This window comes from Lissotriton vulgaris, chromosome 1_1 (assembly GCF_964263255.1).
Source record: "Lissotriton vulgaris chromosome 1_1, aLisVul1.2, whole genome shotgun sequence".
NCBI classification, from domain to species: domain Eukaryota; kingdom Metazoa; phylum Chordata; class Amphibia; order Caudata; family Salamandridae; genus Lissotriton; species Lissotriton vulgaris.
In genome coordinates, this window is record NC_141685.1 from 2133826424 (window position 1) to 2133852638 (window position 26215).

The 26215-nt window shown below is 42.4% G+C and overlaps 1 protein-coding gene across 1 annotated transcript in view; it reads right to left on the reverse strand.

Annotated features, from left to right (window-relative positions):
• The window catches only part of MYRFL (myelin regulatory factor like), a 1005707-nt gene that overhangs the window by 617002 nt on the left and 362490 nt on the right, over positions 1–26215 (reverse strand). The gene's annotated exons all lie outside the window — the stretch shown is intronic.

Consider the following 26215-nt stretch of genomic DNA (forward strand, 5'->3'; position numbering starts at 1 on the left):
TTGTGGCTTCTTTCTAAGTGGGAGTAATGTGCCAGGGATGGTAAACATGGGCCAGTATGTAAGCCAGCAGGGGCCGTGTAACAGACCCTTGCAGGGATCTTTAACAGGGTAATGTGTTGTCACAAACCTAGACTCTAAGTTCCCTGTTGCAACATTATGTACAGCCTATTTGAAAGTCTCTGATGTAAATGACACTAAATATGAAAAGAAAAAGTAAAGTAAAGTGCTATGTTATGCAACTGAGGTTTTGCTCTACGTGTGAGTGTGGGGACATGGCTGAGAAACATGACATTCCTGTACAGCATGCGCTAGGGTTCATCAACATGTATAGGCATATTTTTGTAACTGTAAAATAGGCTGCTGCAGCCCAGAAGGGGCTGGATGGTGCAAGTTCCACAAAAGGCGGCAAACCCGTCCTGGAGATGTAACATGAAGGAAAAATGCTGATGCAACACAGAAAGAGAGGGACGAACAAGAGACTCATAAGAGCGGCAAAACTAAAATGTAAGTGTGCTGATGTAACATTTTCAGCGCCTAATTTTAAACCGCCTAAAAGACTGCTAAGACACGAAGAGGCTTCTACGTGGAGCGAGAGGTGGCGTGAACTGATAAGCATGGGAGTCTTGCAAAAAGTGACACTGAGGGTCTGGAAATATGCACAGTCATGATGTTCTTAGACAGGGAGAGGCCGGTGAAAGTATGACATTTTTTAAGGCATGCTTTTAACATCTTGGGAGTGTGCAGAGAAAAAAATTTAAATAGGGACGTAAACACACTTGCACTCTGAAATTTGTTGGAGCACCTAATTATATCTTTGCGGGTAAACATGCTTTGGCAGAAGACTACAGAGTTAACATGGCGCAGAGGGGAAACAGCCACGCTGATGAAACACACTCTATACTTAATGTAAGTAGCTATGGATTTTGTTTTTATTCTACAAGGCAGTTATGGTATTTGTTAAAAACTTTAGACCAGGAATAACTGTAAAATATGCATGCATATAGGTATTATTGTAGTACTATGTCATAGAGACCTAACAGCTTTAAGAGGGTAAAAATTACAAAATAAAACAATGCCTTTTATACACATACCTTAAGTGTTGGTGGTCTCCGGCATCTGCTGTATTACAAGGGGCCAGTTGTGGTAGGTGCGCTGGCTGCTGCTCTGTGCACTTGTTCTACCCCAGACACTACATTTTATTGACTGCTTGCCTTCTGCTGCTGCATCTTCTGGGAGCACACTCCTCAGCATACTGATACACGATCTTTACTTAACACAGCTAGCATTCCACTACTTGTAGTGATGGCTATTCTCAGTCTCATACTGTTTAGGGGCAGTACAGTAATGTTATTGGGAAATCGACAATGACAATACTTCCTATCAACATTCTATGCATGTTTGCATTCATTTGAGAAGACTACTGATGTTTTCAGGGTGAGTGTGCCATGATGCTGTTAGTCTAGTACATTTGTATTTACAGCAGCCAGGATACAAAGTGCACATCCGGGGGCTCAGACAACACTATTGCATTTAACAATTACAGACGTGGCATTACATTCCTCAGCATCCTGCCATTGTATTCCCTTATTTGGCACTTCTGATAGTCTCCTTGTGATTGTCATCTGTTCAATCCACTGCAGTATTGACAACATATGAGTAATACTCGAATAGAGCACTTTTGAATTGAAAAAAAAGTATTGACAACACTTGTTTATTGTAGTTTTACTGCTTTGAGTCCATGTCTCATGGATACACAGGTTTTGCTCTCTTGATCTCAGTTGCAAAAATTGTACTCTGTCGACCATTCTTTGCAGTGGTTAATTTGTTAAAAAGAAGTGCTGGGGCTCTGGTCAGGAGGCAGCTTGCACCAGCCCATTTCTCCTGTTAGCACCGCCTAAAACAGAACCAACTATCATCCACGAAAGTGGGGAGAGGATGTGGCAAAACTTTATAAATACATCAATAAATAAATGGCCAGAGTTGCTGACTTCGACCCAGGGGAACCAGGTTTGAGCCACGGCATCGGCTCAACATCCTGTGATTCCGGACAAATCACTTAATCTCCCTATGCATAAATTAATGTGTACTTAAATGGTGCTAATGAAAAGCACTGGTGTTGATGATTAAGCGCTGAGCACTGAAAAGCACCGGCTCAAATTCAGCACTGATTCTTCTGCTTCTTTGTGCTAGAGTTAAACATGCATGAACCTGTCAATCTGTGGAAGCTATTCCTAAATGAAACTGCCTTGAAGTACAAGTGCTGAGGCAGGAGGACAGATCCATACTCCCATACACAGAGTATACTCCTTGTGTTGTACATTCCCAAAGGTGCCATCCAGTGCAGATAGAAAAACACAAACTTCTATTTGTCCACACCTATATCACTAGCAATTACCAACAACTGCGCCCCGGGTGTTGGAACTAGGGGTGCAGCAGGTGGTACAGCACCCCCAGACCTGGAATGAGTTAAGAAAGGTGATGGAAAACAGTGAAGCCTTTCATTCTGTGAAGGTATGACACTCTTGTGAGAGGGTGATATCAGATACAAGAACAAGGCACATGAAAGGCACTAATGTAACCATTATTAAAGTTTGACAACATCGCAAACAAGAATCATTTGAGTCTTTTAATTGGGATATGTGGAGACAGACATGTTAAAGTAGGGTGCAAAAACAAACCAATCCACACATTATTTTACCCTTTAGTGCATGCATGGCTAAAACCACTCTGATTTATTAATGGTCTCTTCTAAGTAACTCACTTCTTTAATATTTAAAAAAAAAATTTGACACAATGAATTCACATGTTTCATAATATCGCACCAAAATGCAAACTGAACCACATTTTCACTAAAAAAGGTCTCAGACTATCATTCACCCGCTTCCATCCCTTCAGCTCCCCACTTTTTGTCATGCTCATTTGATACACTTGCTTGTTCAGTAACAGCAGGATGCTCTTAGAACACCTACAGTTTTAGCGTGCTGAAGCCCCTGGCCAGCATTCTGAATGAGAAATGTGTTCTAGCATCACTGATGGCTTTTCAGAGTTCATGTGACATTGTTCACCAGATGACCCCTTTCAAGCTCCCTGGGAAGCAGATCCTACGTTGGTTTATGCCCTAGAGCACTTTTGCGGATGAGTCTAGACCTTCCATATTCTAAATGGCAGAATATTTTTGTTTGCCAAATATTCGTGACATTAAAAGTGTCTCAGACCAAGGTAGACATCCTTTCATCGCAATACCGACCCTTAAAATCTACATACTTAGTGTGTCAAAATAGGACTTTCTGTGGTACATCGACCCGAAGAAGAAAATGGACTTGGATATCCAGAAAGCGAGGAAGTAAACCTGATGCTGTGTTAGTAGCAAACCTGCAAATAGGAAAGAACTCTTTGTTATGTTATGGTAGGTGTTTTTATTTAGCCACCCTACACTGTTTACATGGTCTGTTAACACCCTTATGTGTTATGGCAGTTTGCTCTCCAACAGAAGGTTCATTTATTGGGGAAATCAGACTTGTGTATTCCTGATTTGTTGTCAGTGTGTTTGTGGTGGCTATTGTTTGTCTATTTTGTGGATGTAAACAAGCAGATGCCTCTGAGTGAGGGCTGTGTGGTTTTCATTATATTTGTATATTATAATACAGCTCTGTTTGGCCCAGCAGTATGAGGTTTTGCTGGAAGAGTTTTGCCATAATAGATAGATGGTTTATACTAGATGTTGAACACCCTCATTTTCTATGTAAGATTTGTCTCTTGCTGTAACTTGTGTAAAGAAGCAGGTTGGTATGGTTTAGACTGATGTGGTGTTGCAGTGGGTGGTGCACAGTGGTGTGGGGAGTCGTGTGGTTTTGGCTATTGTACTACAATGAATTGTATAGTAATTATATTGCAATTTAGTGTGGTGTGGTAAGGTATGGTGTTATGAAGCATTGGTGATGTGGCACACAGACCTTTAAGGTGAGATGTAATGATATGGTGTGCCAAAGTCTGAGAAAGTGTGGCATGGTGTGGTATTGATTATGTTGAGAGTGGTGTGGTACTGAGAGATGTGGTGTTGAAAATTGGTGATGTGACATAATGGCATATGTTAGTGTATGAGCTGTACTGAGGTAGACTGAAGTGCAGTGGTGCAATATGAGATTGTTGGTGTTCGGTGGTGCGGTGTGGTGATATGTACTAAGTGAACTTTGTTGCTGTATAGTTCTGCTGTGCTGTGATGTGCAATGTAATTGCTCTTATATGGATAGTTGTAGTATTGAAGGGCACGTTTACTGCATGGGGTGGTTTAGTCTGATGTGGAACCATAGGGAACTATGGGAGGGGTTTGCAGAAGCACAAGCTCTTCCTTTCAAGCAGGCTTTAGATCTATCAGGAGACAAGTCCAAGCGCTAGTAGATGCAGGAGATAAACAAACTGTCACCTTATAGTGGCTACACCCAACAAAGAACGGAACCAGTAGTCTGTGTAATCTATGCTTATGGAGAGATGATCACCACACCAAATCGCAACATCCTACACATTGCACCAACAGATACAAGTATACTTATACCCGATTACAACATACCACACTTTATACCAAGCCACATCACATGCTATCATATTGCACCACACCCATCCATCAACCCCTCCCATAGTTCCCTTTGGTTCCACATCAGACTACACCACACCATGCAGTATACATGTTATTTAATACCGCAACTATCCATATAAGAGCAATTACATTGCACATCACAGCACAGCAGAACTATACTACAACAACAAAGTTCACTTAGTACATATCACCACACCGCACCACCGTAAATACCAACATACCACACAAGACAATCTCATATTGCACCACTCCACTTGAGTCTACCTCACTACAGCACATTATATCACACATCAACATATTCCATCATGTCACATCATCAATTTTCAACACCACATCTCTCAGTACCACACCACTCTCAACACACACAATACCACACCATCTCAGACTTTGGCACAACATATCATTACGTCTCACCTTAAAGGTCTGTGTACCACATCACCAAATGCCACATAACACCATACCTCACCTTACTGCACTAAATTGCAATGTAATTACTATACAACCCAATGTAGTACAATAGCCAAAATCACACTTGACTCCCCACACCACCCTACACCGCCCATTGCAACACCACATCAGTCTAAACCATACTAACCTGCGTATTTACACAAGTTACAGCAAGACACAAGTCAGACACAGAAAATGAGGTTGATCAACATCTAGTATAAACCGTCTATCTATTATGGCAAAACTCTTCCCGTCATGCTACCGCATCTCACAGCATCCTCCTTGACTTAATACCTCCACACAGGACCATACATTCTATGGTATACAACACACCCTACTGTACCACAACACACCTCCCTGTTCACCATACCACATATGCCACATAGCACCACAAAATCTAACACCCCACTAATGTACACCATACCAATTTACACCACACCAAAATGCAACATCATACGCAATGCACCACCGGATACAAGTATACTTATACCAGATTACAACATCCCACACTTTATACCAAGCCACATCACAGGCTATCACGTTGCACCCCACCCCTCAATAAACCTCTCCCATAGTTCACTATGGTTCCACATCAGACTAAACCACTTCATGCAGTAAACGTGCCCTTCAATACTACAACTATCCATATAAGAGCAATTACATTGCACAACACAGCACAGCAGAACTAAACAGCAACAAAGTTCACTCAGTACATATCACCACACCGCACCACCGAACACCAACAATCTCATATTGCACCACTCCACTTCAGTCTACCTCACTACAGCTCATACACTAACATATGCCATTATGTCACATCACCAATTTTCAACACCGCATCTCTCAGTACCACACCACTCTCAACACACTCAATACCACACCATGCCACACCATCTCAGACTTTGGCACACCATATCATTATATCTGACCTTAAAGGTCTGTGTGCCACATGACCAATGCTTCATAACACCATACCTTACCACACCACACTAAATTGCAATATAATTACTATACAATTCATTGTAGTACAATAGCCAAAACCACACGGCTCCCCACACCACCGTACACCACCCACTGCAACACCACATCAGTCTAAACCATACCAACCTGCTTCTTTACACAAGTTACAGCAAGAGACAAATCTTACACAGAAAATGAGGGAGTTCAACATCTAGTATAAAACATCTATCTATTATGGCAAAACTCGTCCAGCAAAACCTTACACTGCTGGGCCAAACAGAGCTGTAGTATAATATAAAAATATAATGCTAACCAAACAGCCCTCACCCAGAGGCATCTGCTTGTTTACATCCACAAAATGGACAAACAATAAACTCGAGGCTCAGGGATAGAGACAAACCACCAAAGTGCAAATTGAGCAAAGCCACCACAAACACACTGACAACAAATCAGGAATACACAAGTCTGATTTCCCCAATAAATGAACCTTCTGTTGTAGAGCAAACTACCATAACACATAAGGGTGTTAACAGACCATGTAAACAGTGTAGGGTGGCTAAATAAAAACACCTACCATAACATAACAAAGAGTTATTTCCTATTTGCAGGGTTGCTACTAACACAGTATCAGGTTTACTTCCTCGCTTTCTGGATATCCAAGTCCATTTTCTTCTTCGGCTCAATGCACCACAGAAAGTCCTATTTTGACACACTAAGTATGAAGATTTTAAGGGCCGTTATGGCGATGAAGGGATGTCTACCTTGGTCTGAGACACTTTTAATTTCACGAATATTTGGCAAACAAAAATATCCTGTTATCTAGAATATGGAAGGTCTAGACAAAGCTATCAAACAAGCATCGCTGCTAATGGACAAAACCGCAGTGGCCGGAAAATGCCATGCCTGGATCGTGCTGTCAACTTACAAACATCTGAAACCTCAGCCATATTTGCAAGACTGCTTTAGGGACTACTATAAGAGGAAACTAAGCCTTTTGAGGCTGGGATGCTTCTTGAGTAAAGACCTCACCCCCAATTGGCAACGGTCCTGGTCAACTTCTGCCTGTCGTCTCTGTGGCAACCCCACGGAGTCTTTATTGCATCTAATATGCATATGCCCAGCACTGCAGAAAATAAGGAAGACACTTTTGCTACCACTTTTAAGAGAAGCCCAGGTGAGAACTTGTAGGGCGGCCGTGATAGAATGCCTCAGCAGGTCCCGGATACAATTAGCCTGCAAAACTATAAAATTCCTGGCTCATGCTGCAAAAGAGCTAGAAAACAAGGCAATAATTAAAGATGACTTCGGCCAACCGGCCTCATCACGGCTGCCCCCGGACTCCCACTCCCCTTCCTAATGGTTACTCCCTCACTTTCACCTTTCTAGGTTGTGTTCTCCTTTCCGAGTTAAAATGCACATTTTTCACCAAACTCATTTGTTTACCAAAGTTCTCGCTTTTTTCCTAGACCAATTATCAGTTGTTTAGCAGCTCCAACGAGACAGCCTCGTCTTCCCTCAGCCACATTTTTAAATTAGTATACTGTGATTGTGTATTTGTCTAAGCCTGTCAGATTAGGTTTTAAATTTATGATTTTCTAGGTGATTTTACTTTTGTTTTTATGCTGACCTTTTGACGTACATGCTGTTTGTATGGTGGTAAGACCCACCCTTTTACGATTTTTATAAATCAAATAAAAGTATTTTGATACTGACTCATCCGCAGAAGAGCTCTACGGCATAAACTAACGTAGGATCTGCTTCCAGGGAGCTTGAAAGGGGTCATCTGGTGAACAATGTCACATGAACTGTGAAAAGCCATCAGTGATGCTAGAACACATTTCTCATTCAGAATGCTGGCCAGGGGCTTCAGCACGCTAAAACTGTAGGTGTTCTAAGAGCATCCTGCTGTTACTGAACAAGCAAGTGTATCAAATGAGCATGACAAAAAGTTTCAAGTGGGGAGCTGAAGGGATGGAAGCGGGTGAATGATAGTCTGAGACCTTTTTTAGTGAAAATGTGGTTCAGTTTGCATTTTGGTGCGATATTATGAAACATGTGAATACATTGTGTCAATTTTTTTTTTTTAATATTAAAGAAGTGAGTTACTTAGAAGAGACCATTAATAAATCAGAGTGGTTTTAGCCATGCATGCACAAAAGGGTAAAATAATTTGTGGATTGGTTTGTTTTTGCACCCTACTTTAACACGTCTGTCTCCACATTTCCCAATTAAAAGACTCAAATGATTCTTGTTTGCGATGTTGGCAAACTTTAAAAAGGAGCTAATGGTTACATTAGTGCCTTTCATGTGCCTCGTTCTTGTATCTGATATCACCCTCTCACAAGAGTGGCATACCTTCACAGAATGGAAGGCTTCACAGTTTTCCATCACCTTTCTTAACTCATTCCAGGTCTGGGGATGCTGTACCACCTGCTGCACCCCTAGTTCCAACACCCGGGGCGCCAGTTGTTGGTAATTGCTAGTGATATAGGTGTGGACAAAAATAAGTTTGTGTTTTTCTATCTGCACTGGATGGCACCTTTGGGAATGTACAACACAAGGAGTATACTCTGTGTATGGGAGTATGGATCTGTCCTCCTGCCACAGTACTTGTACTTCAAGGCAGTTTCATTTAGGAATAGCTTCCACAGATTGACAGGTTCATGCATGTTTTAGCTCTAGCACAAAGAAGCAGAAGAATCATTGCTGAATTTGAGCTGGTGCTTTTCAGTGCTCAGCCGGCGCTTAATCATCAACAGAAGTGCTTTTCATTAGCACCAGTTAAGGACACATTCATTTATGCATAGGGAGATTAAGTGATTTGTCCGGAATCACAGGATGTTGAGCCGATGCTGTGGCTCAAACCTGGTTCCTCTGTGTCGAAGTCAGCAACTCTGGACATTTATTTATTTATGTATTTATAAAGTTTTGCCACATCCTCTCCCCACTTTCGTGGATGGTAGTTGGTTCTGTTTTAGGCGGTGCTAACAGGAGAAATGGGCTGGTGCAAGCTGCCTCCTGACAAGAGCCCCAGCACTTCTTTTTTACAAATTAACCACTGCAAAGAATGGTCGACAGAGTACAATTTTTGCAACTGAGATCAAGAGAGGAAAACCTGTGTATCCATGAGACATGGACTCAAAGCAGTAAAACTACAATAAACAAGTGTTGTCAATACTGCAGTGGATTGAACAGAAGACAATCACAAGGAGACTATCAGCAGTGCCAAATAAGGGAGTACAATGGCAGGGTGCTGAGGAATGTAATGACACATCTGTAATTGTTAAATGCAATAGTGTTGTCTGAGCCCCCGGAAGTGCACTTTATATCCTGGCTGCTGTAAATACAAATGTACTAGACTAACAGCATCATGGCACACTCACCCTGAAAACATCAGTAGTCTTCTCAAATGAATGCAAACATGCATAGAATGTTGATAGGAAGTATTGTCATTGTCGATTTCCCAATAACATTACTGTACTGCCCCTAAACAGTATGAGACTGAGAATAGCCAGCACTACAAGTAGTGGAATGCTGGCTGTGTTAAGTAACGATCGTGTATCAGTATGCTGAGGAGTGTGCTCCCAGAAGATGCAGCAGGAGAAGGCAAGCAGTCAATAAAATGTAGTGTCTGGGGTAGAACAAGTGCACAGAGCAGCAGCCAGCGCACCTACCACAACTGGCCCCTTGTAATACAGCAGACGCCGGAGACCACCAACACTTAAGGTATGTGTATAAAAGGCATTGTTTTATTTTGTAATTTTTACCCTCTTAAAGCTGTTAGGTATCTATGACATAGTACTACAATAATACCTATATGCATGCTTATTTTACAGTTATTCCTGGTCTAAAGTTTTTAACAAATACCAGAACTACCTTGTAGAATAAAAACAAAATCCATAGCTACTTACATTAAGTATAGAGTGTGTTTCATCAGCGTGGCTGTTTCCCCTCTGCGCCATGTTAACTCTGTAGTCTTCTGCCAAAGCCTGTTTACCCGCAAAGATATAATTAGGTGCTCCAACAAATTTCAGAGTGCAAGTGTAGTTACGTCCCTATTTCAATTTTTTCTCTGCACACTCCCAAGGTGTTAAAAGCATGCCTTAAAAAATGTCATACTTTCACCGGCCTCTCCCTGTCTAAGAACATCATGACTGTGCATATTTCCAGACCCTCAGCGTCACTTTTTTCAAGACTCCAATGCTTATCAGTTCACGCCACCTCTCTCTCCACGTAGAAGCCTCCTTGTGTCTTAGCAGTCTTTTAGGCGGTTTAAAATTAGGCGCTGAAAATGTTACATCAGCACACTTACATTTTAGTTTTGCCGCTCTTATGAGTCTCTTGTTCGTCCATCTCTTTCTGTGTTGCATCAGCATTTTTCCTTCATGTTACATCTCCAGGACGGGTTTGCCGCCTTTTGTGGAACTTGCACCATCCAGCCCCTTCTGGGCTGCAGCAGCCTATTTTACAGTTACAAAAATATGCCTATACATGTTGATGAACCCTAGCGCATGCTGTACAGGAATGTCATGTTTCTCAGCCATGTCCCCACACTCACACGTAGAGCAAAACCTCAGTTGCATAACATAGCACTTTACTTTTTTCTTTTCATATTTAGTGTCATTTACATCAGAGACTTTCAAATAGGCTGTACATAATGTTGCAACAGGGAACTTACAGTCTAGGTTTGTGACAACACATTACCCTGTTAGCCCTTTCTATGCTGATGACGGAACCGCTCCGTCATCAGCTGCGGTGGCGCTGTGCTGATGACGGAGCGGTTCTGTCATGGCCCTGCCGCCGCGCCTGTGCGGCGCTGATTTCGCGCCTGCGCGGCGGGATCTATTGAGCGGGCGGGGCCATGACGGAGCGGTTCCGGCATCAGCATGCGGCCGCCCGCCCACTTAGCGCTGCGGCGGAATAGCCGCCGCAGCGATGTGGTTAAAGAACCCTGCAAGGGTCTGTTACACGGCCCCTACTGGCTTACATACTGGCCCATGTTTACCATCCCTTGCACATTACTCCCACTTAGAAAGAAGCCCTAATTGCACAACACTTGTCTTCATTTATTTTTTATTTTATTTATTTTCCTGTTCATAACTGGCATCACTTTACATCAGAGATTTTAAACCTCAGTTGCATAACACAGGACTTTATTTATTTTTCTTTTCACAATTAGTGTCACGTACATCAGAGACTTTCAACTTTGGCTGTGCATGATGTTGCACCAGAAATTTTACAGTCTAGGTTTGTGACAATTCATTACCCTGTTAAAGAACCCTGCAAGGGGCTGTTACACATTCCCCACAGCTGCATTACATACTGCCCCCCCCGTTTATTAGCCCTAACACATTACTCCCACATAGAAAGAAATGACAATTGCACAACACTTGTCTTTATTAATTTTTTGTTTCATTTATTTTCCTTTCCATGACTGACATCATTTTACATCAGAGACGTTAAAATATTTATTTATTTTTCCATTTCATAAATGGCGTCATTTTACACCAGAGACTTTAAAGTTAGGCTGTTCAAAATATTGTATTGGTACACTATCAGTCAAGGCTTACTGCAGCACCCTCCACCATGTTACAAAGCCTTGCCCTGGCATGTTACACAGCCTACAGCTGCTGATTTACACACTTTCAAATGTTCATCAGCCCCTACTCATTACTCCCACTTAGAAAGAAACCACAATTGCACAACACATATCTTTATTTTATTTTTTATTTTATTTTCATAACTGCTGTCATTTTCCATTGGAGACTTTTTAAAATTAGGCTGCAAAATTACTGGCCCAGCAAACCAAAGGTCTAACTTCCCGCCTCTTCTGCAGCCAATGGATTTCCAGCCCTTGGATGGCTATGGCTATGGCTGCGCCCTTACACCCTAGGCCACCATTCAGGAACTCCCTAGGCATCAGCCACGCCTCCTAGGGGGCGGGCCTACCTCCAAAAAAAACAAGCAATACTCTAGGGCTCCCATTCCACAGATGGACCTCGCAGCGGCTCAAGCAACACCAGCCTGCAGTCGCAACTACCCGCTGAACATGCCCAGACATGTCCAGGCATGCCCTGACATGTCCCGGCTTGCCTAACAAACATGGCGCACACAGGTAAGTCTCTGCTCCTCCATCCCATAACCCTAAACACCCCTAGTCGTCCCCACTGGCTACTTTGCAGCTAGCCCTCGGCAACTCACACCTCCACTCTGTACTCCGACACCCCTACACATCCATTAATTCCTGTGTGCTGGGTACTCACACACTACACCTGCCCCACTTCCGGGGCTGCCCTTCAGGGGCAACACTCAGCGGCTGGACTTCCGGCCCCAGACTTCCGGCCCTGGACTTCCGGGGAGGGACTTCCGGACTCGGACTTCCGGGGGCCGGACTTCCGGGGCGGAACTTCCGGGGCGGGACTTCTGGCTCCCACGTCACTAACGGGGGGTGTCCCCACCTGTCAAAAAATGAATGGTGATGGAAGGTATCATTTCTATACTACTCATGTATGTGTTGGTATGAGTACAGTGCGAACATTTCTCAAGAGCAACGAAATGTGTTGCCTTTGTCCAGGTAAGAGAAACGTAAGGCATGTACTGCTGTTCTGAAGTCATCTTCTGGGAGAAACAGCTTCACTTGCTTCAAGAGGGAGAACTAGAATTAAGTAGGTCTGGACGTTCTTGCAATGTGTTGTTTAAATGAGAGATATATGTTGAGGGTATATCCCAGCCATTTTGTTCGACCTAATAGCCAGGAATGAAGCCATGAGGGTAAAGTTTGAGAGCCAGGCTTGACTCTGGGAAGAAGGCAGGGACAGCTCTTGTCAAAAACCCCTCTTATAAGGCACACAAGTCTAATACACGATTACTTGAATATTCAAACATCAAGGATGCACAAACACTAATTGGCAGTATGCAGCTACCTAATAGCTGGTGCTTGGACCTACAAGCCAGAGCTCTCCTCCAGGTAACGGATCATCTTAGAGCCCTGTAGTTGGTGGTGCTTCCAGAACATGGAAATGAGTTTACCCCTTTCCTTCTGGTTTGGAGCAAGCTCGAGGCTTTGCTGAAGCTCTGCAGGTCTGCCTTGCATCTGAACTTGTCTGCTTAGACGTCCCCAGACAGCCAAAGGAGTCCAGAGGTGCAGACACAGAGAAAGAATAAGGTATAATTTACAAGTAAATTGAATGGGACTGGTGAGCACACTTTCTCATGCACCAAATATTCATTATTTTGAACTTCATTGATGCTGATGCTTTGACCATGGCCCAGTAGTTGGTTGGCTTGCAATCTAGCTGTATGGTGAAACCTGCACTGTTCAGAGTATGACTCCAGTCTCTACAGCTTGCATCCCATGTTGTACTCTCATCATCGAGGTTGACCCATTCTAATTTAAAAGTGATCGGCCCAGAGCCCCTAGGGTTTCAGGTCATGAGGCATCCAATTTTTAAGTACCATATTGGGAGATAGCTTGATCTTGCTATCAACAGTGAGTCACGGTTGCAGACTCTAAGAATATGCTCTTTTGCTTTGCTGGTAACTGATACGAGCCCTTGTCAACTGTTGTGAGGGGAACGGCTATCAGCAACGGGTCCCGCAGTCCAGCGCCAGTACCACCGTCGCCGTGAGGGCTGGGACTTCAATCCCCAGGTGCTCCGGCGGCTGTGGCGCGAACAGTGACGAGACCAGAGCGGCCGGAGGCGCGTAAAGGGAGAGGAACACCTCTCGCCCTGCGAGTCGCGCGCGGGAGCTGCCCAGGAGAAGCCCGGGACAAGGGCGGGGCAGTCCGGGCAGACCGAGGCAGGGCAGGGCCACCCCCTTAAGAAGTAAGATTTATGAACTTTTAGAATATTTAGTAAATACAGCTTAGGTTCTGTAATTATAATAGGAAGTACATCGATGTTATAAAACTCTGCTCCTGTGTGCCTGCCCACTACTAGCCGTGGTCTGAAAGACATTGGTATCTAAGGGGTCAGTAATTAGCTATTATTGATGTCTAAGAGCAAAGTAACCATGGACAACTATTTAGTCAAAATGGTGAGCAAAATTAATAATGATAGAAGGAAATCACTGGGACGTGACAATTTGCCAGAGATAATAATTACTCCACCTAATGACAGTAGTGGTCCGAATCTGGCCCCCCCTCCTACTACTGATGTTACTACCAATGCTCTTACAGTGGAAACTTCGGAGACATTCGTGGTAGACTAGGACATATTAGTTGATGATCTGCCTGATGATTCCATGGATGGTTCAACACAGGGCTCACCAGCTAAGAGAGCAGTAAGGAAATGTAAGAAAACAGCGACTAAGCGGGGAGGAACACACCTTAAGAAAATGCCAGACACAGCTAAGAGGAGTATTGTCAGCCATAAGGGGACTATGACTACTGACATTGGCATTAACACAAACTCTGATCTCTTGGACCATATTGCTAGGTTGTTTGAGGCTAAATTAGAAACGACTGTCAAGCCTCTAGTGGCAAAAATTGATGCCCTGACTGCTGAAGTATCTAGATTGGGAGATCTTCTAAATCAGTAACCAATGATGAGAGCCCAAAACTGAGGAAAAGGAACGTTTTACCAGATAATGTTGTACAGCAGCCATTGGTGGGGGGGGCAAATACGGCTACAGTCAGGGAGACGAGCCAACTGGACGGCCAGTCTATACAGACCAAAGTAACCCCAGCAAGCACAGGGGGGCCATTAACTCCAGTGAGAAAAATACGTCCAACTAACCTCCCACCAGCTTGTGAACCATACGTAGTCGTACTTTCAAATGTCCCACCTTTAGACCCTATAGAGTCTAATTTCCACCAGGAATTACACAATTCACTGAAACATAAAACTGTTTCCTGGCTGAATAAAAATTGCGGATTCCCGATACATTACTCTGACCAGATATTGACAACTAGACGGGTACCCTGGATTGAAAATGCCAAGAAAACTTGTAGGGGTGAGTGTATCATCATTAACTTTAGGCACCCTCAGCATGTGGCGACTGTGCTTCTTAGAGAGGCATCCCTGAAGCAGGGTGAGAATAGTGTGGGTGTGCATCCCTTGGGATATTTCTATAGTCACTAAGCCAAGGTCCCTCAGCGTAATATCTTACCTAGACCTCCTAACTTTGACAGAAGTCCAGTCTTTGGGATCACAACGCACAACAGATATCAGGCACTGAGTGAGTTGGATCAGAATGATTGATTTATGTCGACGGGTAGCCCTGGTTTGGGACCAACCTTTAGTACCCAAGCAGGTAAATTAAACATGATTAATTCTGAGTTTGAGCAACCATAGTTAGTGGCGCCCATATTGAACCATGATGATAGGCTTAGATTAGGCCCTATCCCAAAGGCAGTGGAGAGGGACAAGATCCTTAATTGTGATGGTGACAACATTGGCACCCTAGGAGAGACCACTATATGTCATATAATTAGTACTGCGTTTGATGGATCGACTACTAGAAATACCTCACTGGAAGAAACAAGTATCCAAGCCGTCCCTCTGGTTGATAAATCCATACAAGATACATTGCTGGATCTACCCTCACCCAGACCCAAGGATAAACTATCTGTAAGATTAATATCATGGAACATAGCAGGGCTGGCTAGGAATCTCCGGGACCTAGATTGGTGTACTTACATCGAGGATTATGATATTATCCTCCTCCAGGAAACTTGGTCTTTAGAAACTCCACACAGGCTTGGGTATAAAACTTTTCATTGTGAAGCAACGTCTTCTGTAAGAGGGAGAGCGTCGGGGGGCCTGGTGATCTGGGTTAGAGTCAATTTAGAAATAGAAGTTAGCCCAATGAAAATCCCTTCTTCTGATTTACTGGGATTAAAGGTGGTGACAAGGGAAAGGGACATTGTATACTTTATAAACATATATAATAGGCCACACCCAGCAAATAAAGAATCTAAGGTAATAGAACTTCTAGATTCCCTTTTAGACACTCTAGGACCGAATGCCCAAGTGGTGGTAGGAGGGGATTTTAATTGTAAATATGAACCAGTGTTGGGCCTTGATAACTTATTTGAGGAACAGGATATGGCAAATGACGTACCACATTTTGATTCTACTAGGTCTGTTAAATGTATTGTAGCAGTAACCCAAATTTTACAGCTGACCACAGGCCATGACTTAAGGGCATGCAATGGCTGCTTACAGTCGGATAGACCAGCAGCCCCCACATTTTGTAAAGTCAACTGTAAGTCACACATAGATTTCATACTGGTCTCTTTGAGCTTATGGCATTTACTCATTGATCTCAAAATAGATGCTAGGACAGAGAGTGACCATTTTCCACTCCAATTATGGCTAAACCCTCAACCTTTTATATCTAAATGAGATGAAGAGGTTGCACTAAATAGTTCCTCTGGGGAACCCCAGATATCTAACAATAGATGTGCACTCAGATGGCCCTATATCCTGGCTAAAGATGAGACAATGTTAAATATTTATAACACCTTTTCTGACACTATTGCATCTTGTAAGGAGCCCCCATTGGGCAGCCAGGGGGTTTTAGATCTACATTATAAATTGGTTGACGCTTTAATCCCCTTTCTGAGTAAAATTTGTAAAAGGGATAAGATTTTAAATGAGAGTCATTTGGAGTTGGTTAACCCTTGGTACAACAAAGAATGTCGCCTAGCAAAGTACCATTTGATCCAGGCTGTTAAAACTAAAATCTCCCAGTCTATAAAAGAAAGTAGACATGCATATAATAAAATCCTGACCCAGGCGAAAAAACATGGGACGATGCACTGTGGGACGATTTATTATCAGCAGCTAAATTGAGAGATCAAGGTACCATTTGGAGATTAATATCAAAGGGCAACAGAAAGGGGAGATCTCCTAAGGACCTTTATTTAGAAGAAAAAACATGGTGTGACCATTTTTCTAAACTCTATTCACACGATGATGAGGAGTTGCCTTTACAAAATAAAGAGAGTGATTTAGAACTGAGTATAGCGCCATTACGATTTAGTATAGAGGAGACTATGCAGGCACTACGGGCCTTTAAAGCGGGTAAAGCTCCAGGACCAGATAAGATCCCTGGAGATTTATTTAAACATGATTTGGAAGTATGGGGGCCTTACATTAATTTTTTGTGTAATTCTATAGTGGCTGGAACACCAATTCCTGACAATTGGAAAGGGGCGGAAATTGTAACAATTTTTAAAAAGGGGGATCGTTATGATCCGGGCAATTATCGCCCAATTAGTTTAATTGATCTTTTACAGAAGGTTTTTGCCAAAATATTTTAAATAGACTTAATGAATGGATAGAGGGATCACAGATATTGTCTAAATACTAAGCAGGGTTTAGACCAAAAATTAGTACAGTGGCTCAAGTGTTCAGGTTCACGTGCATCTGCTGGAAGTATATTAATATAAGAAAGGGCAGTTTGTACGTGGCATTCATAGACTTGAGGGCCGCCTTCGACCTCGTTCCACGGAATCTTCTGTGGATCACATTAAGAGACATGGGGGTCCCTGGCGAGCTACTTGAAGAACTTATTCGATTACACACAGGGAATTATGCTAAAGTTAGATGGGGAAAGGGAGGTGAACTTTCAAAGCCCAAACCTGTGAGCCGTGGAGTGCGTCAAGGCTGCGTGCTGGCACCCATGCTCTTTTCCCTATATGTTAATGATATACCTACTTATTTAAGGGATTGTGACCATGACTCTCCGAAACTAGGAGATGAGGCAATTACGGCATTACTTTTTGCCGAAGATACAATCCTCATCTCACAGACTCCGAAGGGTCTTCAAAATCTGGTGAATTCATTTCATGGTTACTGTATTAAGAAGGGGTTGGAAATAAACACATCTAAAACAAAATATATGTCCATAAACCCGCAAAAGTCCTTTAGAAAGAATTTGGCCTTAAATACCCAAAAATTAGAATATGTGGGGAGTTTCAACTATTTAGGCATCATGTTGGATAGTAACCTTTCATTGAAGGGACATCTAGTAAAAAGTAGGTTGTCTTTTAAACAGAATTCGATGCCCATCCTAAAAGTGCATGGAGCTAGTCACTCCAAAGCAATTACGCCGGCACTAGAAGTATTTAAGGCAAAGGCTCAATAAGCCGCACTTTATGGTGCTGAGGTTTGGGGGCATTGCTGCAAATGTAACTTTGAACGGGAAGAAAATCACTTTTTGCGTAGGTTACTCGGGTTACCAACCAGAACCCCCCTAGTCCCAGTATTTTTGGATTTGGACATTAAGCAGACAGATTACCAAGCAGTCCTTAGGCCATTGCTGTATTGTGTAAGGTTATGGACAACCCCGGAGTTGTGCAACTATAAAAGTGGATTGGTAGAAATTATCCAGATTGATGAGTACAAGAAAAGTGCGTGGTTAAAACATATCACCCTTTGGTGTACCAGGTTAGGGCTTTCCCACTTTTGGGAAGAACCCCAGAACATGACACTGGTGTGTATAAAGCTTTTAAAGTCTACCTACTGGTCCTATGTCAACGATGAGTTATCCCATTGTCCATCTATTGGTATACAGACTCAGAAATTTCTGACTATAAAGGATAACGCTGCATTCGAACCATTTATGGTTGAGATAGGTCCTCCAATAGCAAAAACTCTATACTTGCAATATAGATATGGGGTACTACCGACTAATGCTTACACATGTAGATGGGGAGGTAAAAATGATGATGGTCTCTGTACCCTCTGCTCACTAAAGGCAAAGGAAGATGATGTCCATCTATTGTTTTGTATTCGGCTTATACGATACCTAGGCACTGTGGATTAGATCCCTTTGCAAAAATATGGGTGTCAGATCGTATAAAGAGGCAGAACGTATCATTAAGTTTAATACCTCACAACTGGTAGTTTTTTGCATAAGCAGATTTTTATTTAATGTGTATCTCATCAGGAAACGGCTTGGATGCAAGCTGTAATACAATATTGGAGTCTGTAATTTTCTCTGCTGAGTATTAGTCAATATAGAATGCACTGAGTTCACCTTTGTAAAAATGTGTGGTTTTAAAGGTTTTAAAATTTCGGTTTTTAGCCTGGCTTTTTTAACTATGAAAATAACCTTTTTTATTGAATCATATAGATTTTAATGCAGTACTGTAATATGTATTGTTATGAATTCATTTTTACTCTGTCTCACCATATTAATTGTAATGTGTTCATGTGACTAATTGTTGGCAAAGGGCACTGTAATATTTGCCTGCAAATGTTTTCTTTTTTTTTTGTACTTCCTGCTTTTATGGCTATATTAGCCGAAATAAAGTTAATACAACAACAACTTAAAGGTTTTATTCTTTCTTCATGTTTTCATCATTTGCAGCCAATAGGGTTGAAAATAGTTCAAGTTTGCGTAGAAACACCAGCATAGGCTTTCAGTGTGGACTCTGCAGAGCTTTCTGAGCTTTTTCAGGAATTTTTGAACAGCTTTTTGTGCAACCATCTCTCACTAGCAAGCATGGCCATTTCAAAGTTGGTGAAATCAGGCATCTTGGCAACTCTCACGTAGAGCCCTGTTGCCCTACTTCCAGACAGTGAATAGTTGGTCAAGGGTGCGGGGAATGAGATTTTGATACCCTTTTTAATCACTTAGATATTAATCTCATTCATCAATTTGGATCGGTTGTTTTCTGTCATTGAGTAAAAGACAAACCCCACATAGGTTAGATAAACCCCATAGACTGACGCAACTCTGAAGAACCACTTACAACTGATAAAGTTTAAAAGATTTAATATAAAATTAAGAAAAGTTGCAATTACAATCCTCTCAGGATAAGATTCAGCAAATATACAGGAACTAAAAGGAACATATATTCCCTAAAGAACCTCAGTCTACAAACGAAATACAATCAAATCAGTTCCAGAATCAGCAAATTAAAGCATAGATATGATGTGGTTCTGTTGCGTCATCTAAAAAAAAGAATACAAGTTAAATCTGTCCCTACTCTATGCTAGGTGACATCCCTACTTCGCAAATTCCTAGTACCCTAAAAAGGTGTCAGCAGTTTGACTTCCAAAGAAGTTCAAACTCTCTTAGCCTCTAATGGTAACTTAAGTTTAAGAAGCAGTACCCTCTCTGCCTACCCATCCGCTCTCTAAGGGTCCTCGGCCTACTGCTCTCTTGCGCTCTGATAAACCTCATACATAGAACGTAAAGTTATATTCTCCTATTACATCGTTTATATATGCTCTGCACATTTCTTCACTTTACATTTTCTCGCCGCTTTCTCCATTTAAAATTATACACGTACATGAATTCTACTTTGCACGTTCTTCATTTCGAAAGCATTTCTACGCATTGCTACATTAGCCCACTATGAATACGGGCCTTCTAAATCTTAATGCACGTTCAAAAGTAAATACAAATACATTTCCTATTATTCATGTTACATCGGCTAACTTTACACTATAAGTGCTATTTCATGGTACAGTTCCTACGTTTATGCGATATGCTCATGATTATGGTTCGGATATACTTTTTATTCAAATTGCGCTCTCTCAGTTCCCCCCTTTGATGACCCTTAGGAGTCATCACTAAATGCAATTTGAATAGCACCTTTAAACAGAACTAGTTACATCATTCCCTCTTTTTATCCTTTCGAGTGCTCTTAAACTTTTATACTGTTGATCTTGTAAAGCAGCTAATCTCTTTTCTTGTTCTCTCATGGATCTTTGTAACCGGTTCGTCCTATACCATCTATACAATTTTACTAACCCTAGTAATGTAATTATGCAAATTAATACTATTAATACAGGTTTTAATATATACCATACAATGCTTTTACCAAGGTTGGCAAACCAACTTCCAACCTTTCCTACTCCATGACCTACTTTTTCCCAAACATTTATCTTTGTTAAATCTTCGATTTCTTGATGTATCTGTGTAATGTTTCTTATGACCTTCTCAAGTGGTTTTGAATTATCAGGAATATAAGTACAACATTCCTGAACCTTCAAAGCCTTGCAAACTCCGCCTTCTTTTGCTAATAGTACATCAAGAGCAAGTCGATTCTGAAGAACCATTGCTCTAATCGATTGCATCTCGCCTTCTACTAGCATTAATGACCTTGCAGTACTTGCAGACAATCTATCTACGACTGTAGCTAGTCTCCTGATCTTAACATCGTTAAATATTAAACCTAACATAGGAAACATCGCTCCAAATACGTCTCCTACTACTTCTGTATCTCCTACTTCTCTTTTCATTCTTGTCGAAGCCTTTCCTTCTATGATCGCTAAATCCTTCGCATGATATATTTTGGGGAAGACAATTGCCAAGTAACACGAACCATACCAATTGTCAGGCAGTTTTACATAGGCATTTCTTCCACATACAAAATATACATTAGGAATCACTTGCATCTCCTTCATAAAATCTTTCGTATAGTATTCTAGTCTGAATGCATGTTCGCAATTAACTTCACCTACAAATACATTCTCATAATATGTCTTGCTTCGAGTTAAACATAACTTTCCTTTCTGCGTTCTATCCAAAGCTATTGGACCATTGCTCCCTTTCTTTTTGTGTGCCTTTTCTTCTTCGGTCCAATCTGTTTTCCACTGTCCTGACATTTTTAGAATCTTCTGCCTTCTGTATCGGTCATCTACTTGTCCTATGAACTTTTTCTCAATCTCTGACACTTTGCAAGTCAGATTATTTCTGCGTGCGTATGATGTATCTAATGTATCCCAAGGAAGAAAGAATTTGGCTAGTCTATCCTCCTTTTTGTAATAGTCCCACTTATTCATTTGTTTATAATTCGGAACTTCAGGCAGTACCGAATCATAATTTGAAAAGTAGTACTCAAACCCTTCTCTACTATAAAATATACTAAGCAGTAAACTACATGTTATCCCATAAGTCAATGGGAGATGATGATATCTGATGCCCTTATCTACAGAAGCCGGCAATTGCATACAAACATAGCAATCTTTGGCCTCCATGGCATCGATATACTCATACAATAGTTTGGCATATGCATTTGACCTAAAGTTTCCCTGTGACTCGTCTACGTGTAACCTACGAGCTTCATCTGCCAGTAACGCTTTTTCACGAATAACATTGCTCTCCTCCTTCTTCCCCACAAGAGCAGGTTTCAAAGTCGTTACAGGCTTTACATCTGCTGTTTCTTTATCACTTTCATGTCCTACTATGTATGATATGGTCACTACTGTAATAATGAGAAAAATTACTACTGCTATTAGTGTACCTATTATGCATTTGGCTTTTCGGTTTGGGTTGCCGTTCTCCATGTTATCAAAACAGCGTAGCTCTTTCTTTTGCGAAGAAAGTTTTCTTTCTCAGTCTGTAAAGTGCTCTTTACCAACAAAAGTCTCTTTTTCACAACAATGTCTTTTTCTCTTCAGCAACAGACAACCCTAACCCTTCTCCGTCCTCTAAATGTAATCCCTAATTTTATTCTTCTTTCCACTCGGCGCTAGGTTATCTTCTTCTTTATAGCTTTAAACACAAAAGTCTTTATGCATCTACAATTATTCTCGTACCTGCAGCTTTAATAACAAGTTCCAATAATTCAAAACGAACAACTTTTTCTTCTTCTTCTGGCATTTGATGACCAAAAGTCGGAAACTGTAATCGATTTAGCACTAGGTCTTTGATCCGACTTAGGTATGGGGGTATGGGAAGTGTGAAAGTCAGTAACCCCTCAGTCTCGAGTCCAGGCGTCAACATCCATATCTCCACTGCCACAAATGGATCGAGATCGATTACTTTCACTTCTCTCACTCTCCCAGATTTCTGTCCCCAAGCCATCTGCTAGATAGGTCCACTCTGGGGTGGCGTACCTTCTGCAGGGCACACGTACCCTTCTCGATCTTCTTGGACTCTCAGTGCCTGAGTCTGTAGTTTCCTCTTCTTGATCCGATTCTTCAGAGATTGGGACAAGGGTTCTTTCTTGTGGTGCTCTTAAGCTTGGCCTTCTCCTTCGTTCTGGCCAACTAGCTTCATCACTCCTTGTCCTCCTGCTTCTTGTTCTTGGACCCGTCTCTTGGTCTCTTACATCTTGTTCGGTCTCTGACTCGAATTCCCAACTACTTCCCTCTTCCGATACAGCTTCGGTTTCACTGGTGTCCTGACCGTCGTCGACTTGTTCCGACACAGGCTCAGCCTCTTCGATCACCTCTACAGCTTGGTTTTCCCCCTCTGTGGCTTCTCCGCTTTCCGCTGGATTCTCATCCGAGAGAGGAGCTGTTTCTTCTAGAGGTGTTGGCACTCTTCGAGTATGTGAAGCATGTATCCAATTTGGCAGGCCTCCACACTTCACTGCAGTGTTCGTAACAAGTATGACTTGAAATGGTCCTCGCCAGCGCACGTCTAAGCAGTTCTTCCTGACATGCTTTTTCACCAAAACCCAGTCCCCCGGACTCAGGTCATGGCACAAGTCCTGTGCTGATGGAACCTCTGCAGCCTGGACCTGGAGGGACACAGAATTAATGGCATCAGATAGTCCCTTGCAGTAGTCCAAGATCAAGTCGTCTGTGATGTTCAATAACGCTGCAGTCGGAACCGATGGCAATCTCATAGCTCTCCCCATTAGCACTTCATGTGGAGAGAGACCTGTTTTTCTATCTGGTGTGCTACGTATGCTCATAAGAACCACTGGAAGTGCGTCTGGCCAACTCAGAGATGTTGATGAACAAACCTTGGCAAGTCTGGACTTTATTGTGCTGTTGATTTGTTCTACTATCCCTGAAGCTTCTGGTCGATAACTGCAATGGAGCTTTTGATCGATACCCAAAGCTGAGCACAACATCTTCACTACTTCGCTGTTAAAATGAGTTCCTCTGTCCGATTCCAAAGAGGATGGCACCCCAAACCTCGGTATCAACTCTCTAAGTAACAGTTTTGCTACTGTAAGTGTATCGCATCTACGTGTAGGGTAAGCTTCAACCCATCTAGAAAATATACAGACAATCACTAAAACGTATCTGAGTCGATTGCATTTAGGCATTTCGATAAAATCAAGCTGCATTCTGTTGAAAGGCCCCCCAGACCTTCCTATGTGACTCAGTGTGACTGGTGTTCTCTTTCCTACGTTTAGTTGCTGACAGATCGCACATCGCTGACATACTGCTTCTGCCGCTACTCTAAACTTTGGATTAAACCACGTTTGTCTGAATACTCTCACCATAGCATCTCTACCTATGTGTGCTGATCCATGCAATTTCCTTGCCATTGGACTAACAAGTTCGTTTGGTAAAACTGCTCTCCCATCTGCAGAAATCCAAAAGTTCATTTCACTTTTTATACACCCAGCTGTTTCCCAGCCCTTTTTCTCCTCATCTGGTGCGTTATCCTGAACACATTTCAGTTCATCCCACGTATCTACAGTGTCTAACAACATTGTTAAATCAGTTCTTTCCTGTATTCCCCCCACTTCTACATTGGTGTGAGAATATCGCTGTTCTGCGCAGTAACGCGCTACTTCATCAGCATAGCGATTGCCCTGCGACACAAAATCTACGTTTTTCGTGTGCGCGGCACATTTGACAACCGCAATAGCTGTTGGTCCTTGCAATGCTTCTAACAGTAGTCTCACGAATTCTCCATTCCTAATGGGAGAACCTGAGGAGGTCATGTAACCTCTTTGAGACCATAACTGCCCGTAATCGTGACCTACCTCGAAACCATACTGGCTATCGGTGTATATGGTGACTCGAATTTTGTTACCTGCTAAACAGGCACGCGTCAAAGCAATAATTTCAGCTACCTGAGCGGAATGTACTCCTTCCAGGCAAGCGGCTTCTACAACTCTGGTGATTGTGCAAACTGCATAGGCTGCTCTCAGCTGACCAATATCGTCTCTTACGCATGAACCATCAACAAAGAAAATTTCATCGGGATCAGTCAATGGCTCATCTACGATATCGGGTCTCGGTTTGGTGCATAGTTCAGTCACATCAAGGCAGTCGTGATCTGTACAAATTTCATCATCCACATCATTTGGAAGTGGCATCAAAGTTGCAGGATTTAAGACGGAGCATCTTTTTAGGGTCACATTCTCGGCAGCCAATATGACTTGCTCGTAGCGTGTGAGCCTGCTATTCGTCAGATGCTGAGTCTTGGTCCTGGTCATTAACAATTCCACTGAATGCGGTACGTACACCACTAACTGATGTCCCATTACCACACTTTCACATCGTTCAATGCTGACACCTGTTGCAGCTACGGATTTGAGACATCCGGGCAACGCTGCGGCTACTGGATCTAACGTAGCCGAAAAATAAGCAACTGGCCTACGCGCATCTCCATGTATCTGGGCCAAAACTGCTAAAGCGCATCCCTCTCTTTCGCAGCAGTAAAGCAAGAATGATTTTGTGTAATCAGGCATTCCTAAAGCCGGGGCGCGACACAAGTCCTCCCTCAGCTGCAAAAACGCCATCAAACAGTCTTTGTCCCATGGTACCGGATCACTCACTCCTTTGTGCGTCAGTTGTAATAACGGTTTTGCCTTCAGTGAGAAGTTGGCTATCCACTGCCGACAATAACCGACCATGCCTAAAAACATCCTGACTTCTCTCTGTGTTTTAGGCGCGTTCATTTTCATGATCGCCTCTATTCTGTCTGGAGACACCTTCCGTTTTCCTTTTTCAATCCTATGGCCCAAGTATTGCACTTCGGTAAGACAATATTGCAATTTACTTGGAGACACCTTGTGTCCGTTCTCGGCCAAATGATTTAACAAGGTGATGGTGTCTACTCTGCAAGCTTCCTCTGTTTCTGACGCAACTAGGAGGTCCTCTATGTACTGGACCAGAACCGAATTCTTGGGCAGTACTAGACTTTCAAGATTTTTCTTCAGTAGCTGATTAAAAATCGATGGGCTTTCTGTATACCCCTGAGGGATACGACACCATGTTAAAACGCGATTTTCCAGCTTAAAAGCGAAAAGATACTGGCTATCTTCATCCAAAGGAATCGAAAAGAAAGCCTGGCACAAATCTATCACGGTGAACCATTCAGCTTGGAACGGTATCTGAAACAATATCACCGATGGATTCGGTACCACTGGACAACATGAGACAACAATATTATTAATCTTTCGAAGATCCTGCACTATTCTGTATTTTCCACTAGGTTTCTGTAAACCCATAATCGGTGAGTTACATGGACTACCCACGATCTCCTTCAATATTCCCTGTTTAATCATGGATTCGATCACAGGCTTTATTCCTGCAATCGTCTCCGGTGTCA